Source organism: Aythya ferina, assembly GCF_964211825.1.
Source record: "Aythya ferina genome assembly, contig: HAP1_SCAFFOLD_131, whole genome shotgun sequence".
NCBI lineage: Eukaryota > Metazoa > Chordata > Aves > Anseriformes > Anatidae > Aythya > Aythya ferina.
The window spans coordinates 100,001-107,500 of NW_028181394.1; the positions used below are offsets into that span (position 1 = coordinate 100,001).

The window sequence follows — 7,500 nt, forward strand, 5'->3', positions numbered from 1 at the left end:
ACCATAACCCTAACCCTAACCCTAACCCTAACCATAACCCTAACCCTACCCTAAACCTAAACCTAAACCTAACCATAACGCAAACCCTAATCCTAACCCTAACCCTAACCGTAACTCTAACTCTAACCCTAACCCTAAGCCTAACACTAACAAAACCCTAACCCTAAACCTAACTCTAACCCTTACCCTAACCCTAACACTAACAGAACCCTAAACCTTACCCTAACCCTAACCTTAACCCTAACACTAAACGTAAATTTAACCCTAACCCTAACCCTAACCCTAACAGAACCATAACCCTAAACCTAACCCTAACCCTAACCTTAACCCTAAACCTAACCCTAACCCTAACACTAACCCTAACCCTAACCCTAACCCTAACCCTAACCCAAATCCTAACCCTTACCCTAATGCGAACCCTAACCCTAACCCTAAACCTAACCCTAACCCGAACGTAACCCTAACCCTAACCCTAACCCTAACCCTAACCCTAACCCTAACCCTAACCCTAACCCTAACCCTAATTTAACCCTAACACTAAACATAAACCTAACCCAAACCGTAATCCTAAACCTAACCATGAACGTAACGCTAATCATAACCCTAACCCTAACCCTAACAATAACCCTAAATCTAAACCTATCTGTAAACCTAACCCTATCTGTAACCTTAACCCTAACCCTAACCCTAACCCTAACCCTAACCCTAACCCTAACCTAACCCAAACTTAAACCCTAACCCTAAGCCTAAACCTAACCCTAACCCTAACCCTAACCCTAACCATTACCCTAACCCTACCCCTAACCCTAACCCTAACCGTAACCCTAACCCTAATCCTAACCCTAACCCTAACATAAACCTAACCATAATTCTAACCCTAACCCTAACAGTAACCCTAACCCTAACTCTTAATACTAACCCTAACCTTAACCCTAACCCTAACCCTAACCGTAACCCTTACTCTAAACCTAAATCTAACCCAAACACTAACCCTAACCCTAACACTAAACCTAATCCTAACCCTAACCCTAACCCTAACCCTAACCCTAACATAAACCTAACCATAATTCTAACCCTAACCCTAACAGTAACCCTAACCCTTAACACTAACCCTAACCTTAACCCTAACCCTAACGGTAACCCTTCCTCTAAACCTAGTTCTAACCCGAACACTAAACCTAACCCTAACACTAACCCTAACCCTAACCCTAACCCTAACCCTAACCTTAACCCTAACCTAAACCTAACCCTAACCCTAACCCTAACCCTAAACCTACAATTAACGCTAACCCTAACTTAAACCTAAACCTAAACTTAACCCTAACCCTAACCCTAACCTTAAACCTAACCCTAACCCTAACCTTCACTCTAACCCTAAAAGAACCTTAACCATAAACCTAACCCTAACCCTAACGCTAACCGTAACCCTAACCCTAAACCTAAGCCTAACCCTAACCCTAACCCTAACCCTAACCGTAAACTAGACAATAACGCTAACCCTAATCTAACCCTAACCCTAACCCTAACCTTAACCCTAAACCTAACAGAACCCTAACACTAACCCTAACCCTAACCCTAACTCTAACACTATCCTATCCCTAACCCTAACCCTAACCATAACCCAAACCCTAACCTTAACAAAAACCTAACCCTAACCCTAACCCTTACCTTAACCTAAACCTAACCCTAACCCTAACTCTAACCCTAACATAAACCTAACCATAATCCTAACCGTAACCCTAACCCTAACCCTAACCCTAAACCTAACCCTAACCCTAACTCTAACCCTAACCCTAATCATAACCCTAACCCTAACACAAACACTAACCCTTACAGAAACCAAACCCTAACCCTAACCCTAACCCTAACATAAACCTAACCATAATTCTAACCTTAACCCTAAGAGTAACCCTAACACTAACCCTTAACACTAACCCTAACCTTAACCCTAACCCTAACCCTAACCCTTACTCTAAACCTAAATCTAACCCGAACACTAACCCTAACCCTAACACTAACCGTAACCCTAACGCTAACCCTAACCCTACCCTAAACCTAACCCTAACCCTTAACCTAATGCTAACCCTACCTTAAACCTAAACCTAACCTTTACCCTAACCCTAACACTAACCCAAAACCTAACCCTAACCCTAACCTTAACTCTAACCCTGAAAGAACTTTAACCCTAAACCTAACCCTAACACTAACCCTAAACCTAAACCTAAACCTAAGCCTAACCCTAACCCTAAACCTAACCCTAACCCTAACCGTAACTCTAAACTAGACAATAACGCTAACCCTAATCCTAACCCTGATTCTAACCCTAAACCTAACCCTAAACCTAACCATAATCCTATCCCTAACCCTAAACGTAAACCTAACCCTAATCCTAACCCTAACCCTAACATAAACCTAACCATAATTCTAACCCTAACCCTAACACTAACCCTAACCCTAACTCTTAATACTAACCCTAACCTTAACCCTAACCCTAACCCTAACCGTAACCCTTACTCTAAACCTAAATCTATCCCAAACACTAACCCTAACCCTAACACTAACCCTAAACCTAACCCTAACCCTAACCCTAGCCCTAACCCTAACCCTAACATAAACCTAACCATAATTCTAACCCTAACCCTAACAGTAACCCTAACCCTTAAAACTAACCCTAACCTTAACCCTAACCCTAACGGTAACCCTTACTCTAAACCTAGATCTAACCCGAACACTAACCCTAACCCTAACACTAACCCTAACCCTAACCCTAACCCTAACCCTAACCTTAACCCTACCCTAAACCTAACCCTAACCCTAACCCTAACCCTAAACCTACAATTAACGCTAACCCTAACTTAAACCTAAACCTAAACTTTACCCTAACCCTAACCCTAACCTTAAACCTAACCCTAACCCTAACCTTGACTCTAACCCTAAAAGAACCTTAACCATAAACCTAACCCTAACCCTAACGCTAACCGTAACCGTAACCCTAAACCTAAGCCTAACCCTAACCCTAACCCTAACCCTAACCGTAAACTAGACAATAACGCTAACCCTAATCTAACCCTAACCCTAACCCTAACCTTAACCCTAAACCTAACAGAACCCTAACACTAACCCTAACCCTAACCCTAACTCTAACACTATCCTATCCCTAACCCTAACCCTAACCATAACCCAAACCCTAACCTTAACAAAAACCTAACCCTAACCCAAACCCTTGCCTTAACCTAAACCTAACCCTAACCCTAACTCTAACCCTAACATAAACCTAACCATAATCCTAACTGTAACCCTAACCCTAACCCTAACATAAACCTAACCATAATTCTAACCTTAACCCTAAGAGTAACCCTAACACTAACCCTTAACACTAACCCTAACCTTAACCCTAACCCTAACCCTAACCCTTACTCTAAACCTAAATCTAACCCGAACACTAACCCTAACCCTAACACTAACCGTAACCCTAACGCTAACCCTAACCCTACCCTAAACCTAACCCTAACCCTTAACCTAACGCTAACCCTACCTTAAACCTAAACGTAACCTTACCCCTAACCCTAACACTAACCCAAAACCTAACCCTAACCCTAACCTTAACTCTAACCCTGAAAGAACTTTAACCCTAAACCTAACCCTAACCCTAACCCTAAACCTAAACCTAAACCTAAGCCTAACCCTAACCCTAAACCTAACCCTAACCCTAACCCTAACTCTAAACTAGACAATAACGCTAACCCTAATCCTAACCCTGATTCTAACCCTAAACCTAACCCTAAACCTAACCATAATCCTATCCCTAACCCTAAACGTAAACCTAAACCTAATCCTAACCCTAACCCTAACCCTAACGCTAAACCTAACCTTAACCCTAAACCTAACCCTAAATATAAACCTAAACCTAACCCTAACCCTAACCCTAACCCTAACACTAACACTAACCCTAACCCTTACTCTAAACCTAAATCTAACCAGAACACTAACCCTAACCCTAACACTAAGCCTAAGCCTAACCCTAACCCTATGTCGTGGTTTAACCCGGCTGGCAGCTAAACACCACGCAGCCGTTCGCTCACCCTCCCCCCTCCCTCTCTGGGACGGGGGAGAGAAATGGAAAGTGAAGCTCGTGAGTTGAGATGAAGACAGTTTAATAAGACAGGAAAATAATAATAATAATAATAATAATAATAATAATACAATGATGATAATAGTACTACTACTAATAATATGTACAAACAAGTGATGCACAATGCAATTGCTCACCACCCGCTGACCGATGCCCAGCTTAACCCCGAGCAGTCCGGCCCCCTCCCCCCGGCTAGCCACCCCTATATATTGTTTAGCATGACGTCAGATGGTATGGAATACCCCTTTGGCTAGTTTGGGTCACCTGTCCTGGGTCTGTCCCCTCCCAGCTCTTACTGCACCCCCCCAGCCTGCCCGTTGGCAGGACAGAGCAAAGGCTGAGATGTCCTTGGCTTAGTATAAGCACTGCTCTGCAACAATTAAAGCATCGGGGTGTTATCAGCACTCTTCTCATTCTAAGCCAAAACACAGCATTCCACCAGCTACTAGGAAGAAAATTAATTCTGTGCTAACTGAAACCAGGACACCCTACCCTAAAGCTAACCCTAACGGTAACCCTAACCGTAACCCTAACAATAAACCAAACCCTAAACCTAAACCTACCTCTAACCTTAACTCTAACCCTAACAGAACCCTAACCCTAACCCTAACCCTAACCCTAACCCTAACATAAACCTAACCATAATTCTAACCCTAACCCTAACAGTAACCCTAACCCTAACCCTTACTCTAAACCTAAATCTAACCCGAACACTAACCATAACCCTAACACTAACCGTAACCCTAAACCTAACCTTACCCTAAACCTAATCCTAACCCTAAACGTAACGCTAAACCTAAACCTAACGGTAACCCTACCTTAAACCTAAACCTAAACTTAACCCTAACCCTAAACCTAACCCTAAACCTAACCCTAACCCTAACCTTAACTCTACCCCTAAAAGAACCTTAACCCTAAACCTACCCCTAACCCTAACACTAACCGTAACCCTAAACCTAAACCTAAGCCTAACCCTAGCCCTAACACTAACACTAACCCTAACCCTAAACCTAACCGTAACCCTAACCCTAACCCTAAACTAGACAATAACGCTAACCCTAATCCTAACCCTAATCCTAACGCTAACTCTAACCCTAAACCTAACCATAATCCTATCCCTAACCCTAACCCTAAACGTAACCCTATTCCTAACCCTAACCCTAACCCTAAACCTAACCCTAAATATAAACCTAACCCTAACCCTAAACCTAACCCTTACTCTAAACCTAAATCTAACATGAACACTAACCCTAACCATAACACTAACCCTAACCCTAACCCTAACCCTACCCTAAACCTAACCCTAACCCTAACCGTAAACCTAAACCTAACCCAAACCCTAACCTTAACAGAAACCTAACCCTAAATCTAAACCTAAACCTAACCCTAACGGTAACCCTAAACCTAACCCTAACCCTAAACCTAATTCTAACCCTAAACCTAACCCTAACCCTAATGCTAACCCTAACCGTAACCCTAACACTAAACCTTACCCTGAACCTAACCCTAACCCTAACCTTAACTCTAACCCTAACAGAACCCTAACCCTAACCCTAACCCTAACCTAAACCCTAACCCTAACATAAACCTAACCATAATCCTAACCCTAACCCTAAACGTAACCCTAACCCTAACCCTAACCCTAAACCTAAGCCTAACCCTACGCCTAAACCTAACATTAACCCTAACCCCAATCCTAACCCAAACCCTAACCTTAACCCTAAACATAAACCTAACCCTAAGCCTAACCTTAATCCTAACCCTAACCCTAAACCTAAGCCTAACCCTAACAATAACCCTAACCCTAAACTAGACAATAACGCTAACCCTAATCCTAACCCTAATCCTAACCCTAACCCAAACCCTAAACCTAACCATAATCCTATCACTAACCCTAACCCTTAAGCTAACATTTATCCTAACCCTAACCCTAACCCTAACGCTAAACCTAATTCTAACACTAAACCAAAAAATAAACCTAACCCTAAACCTAAACCTAACCCTAAATAAAAACCTAACCCTAACCCGAACACTAACCCTAACCCTAACACTAACCCTAACCCTAACCCTAACCCTACCCTAAACCTAACCCTAACCCTAACCGTAACCCTAAACCTAACCCAAACCTTAACCTTACCAGAATCCTAACCCTAAACCTAAACCTAAACCTAACCCTAACGGTAACCCTAACCCTAACCCTAACCCTAATTCTAAATCTAAACCTTACCCTAAACCTTACCCTAACCATAACCCAAACCCTAACCTTAAAAGAAACGTAACCCTAAACCTAACCCTAACCCTAAACCTAATTCCAACCCTAACCCTAACCCTAAATCTAACCCTAACCTTACCTATAATCCTAACAGAACCCTAACCCAAAACCTATCCCTAACCCTAACCCTATCCCTAAACCTAACCCTAATCCTAAAAGTAACCCTAACATAAACCTAACCCTAACATAAACCTAACCCTAACACTAACCCTAACCCTATCCCTAACCCTAACCCTAACCCTAACCCTAACCCTAACCCTAACCCAACCCTAACCCTAACCCTAACCCTAACCTTAACTCTAACCCTAACAGAACCCTAAGCATAACCCTAACCCTAACCCTAACCCTAACCCTAACCCTAACCCTAACCGTAACCCTAACCCTAACCCTAACCCTAACCCTAACATAAACCTAACCATAATTCTAAACCTAAACCTAACAGTAACCCTACCCCTTAACACTAACCCTAACCTTAACCCTAACCCTAACCGTAACCCTAACCCTAACCCTAACCCTAACCCTAACCCTAACCCTAACCTTAACCCTACCCTTAACCTAACCCTTACCCTAACCCTAACCCTAAACCTACAATTAACGCTAACCCTAACTTAAACCTAAACCTAAACTTAACCCTAACCCTAACCCTAACCTTAAACCTAACCCTAACCCTAACCCTAACCCTAACACTAACACTAACCCTAAACTATACAATAACGCTAACGCTAATCCTAACCCTAATCCTAACCCTAACCCTAACCCTAAACCTAACCCTAACCCTAACCATAACCCTAACCCTAAACCTAACCCTAAATATAAACCTAACCCTAACCCTAACCCTAACCCTAACCCTAATCCTAATCCTTATTCTAAACCTAAATCTAACCCGAACACTAACCCTAACCCTAACACTAACCCTAACCCTAACCCTAACCCTACCCTAAACCTAACTCTAACCTTAACCGTAAACCTAAACCTAACCAAAACCCTAACCTTAACAGAAACCTAACCCTAACCCTAAACCTAAACCTAACCCTAACGCTAACCCTAACCGTAACCCTAACACTAAACCTAACCCTAAACGTAACCCTAACCTTAA

At 42.5% G+C, this 7,500-nt stretch overlaps 1 protein-coding gene across 2 annotated transcripts in view; it reads left to right on the forward strand.

Annotated features, from left to right (window-relative positions):
• Positions 1-7,500, forward strand: part of LOC311428733 (zinc finger CCCH domain-containing protein 11A-like) — a 234,884-nt gene that overhangs the window by 31,526 nt on the left and 195,858 nt on the right. The window lies entirely within an intron of this gene.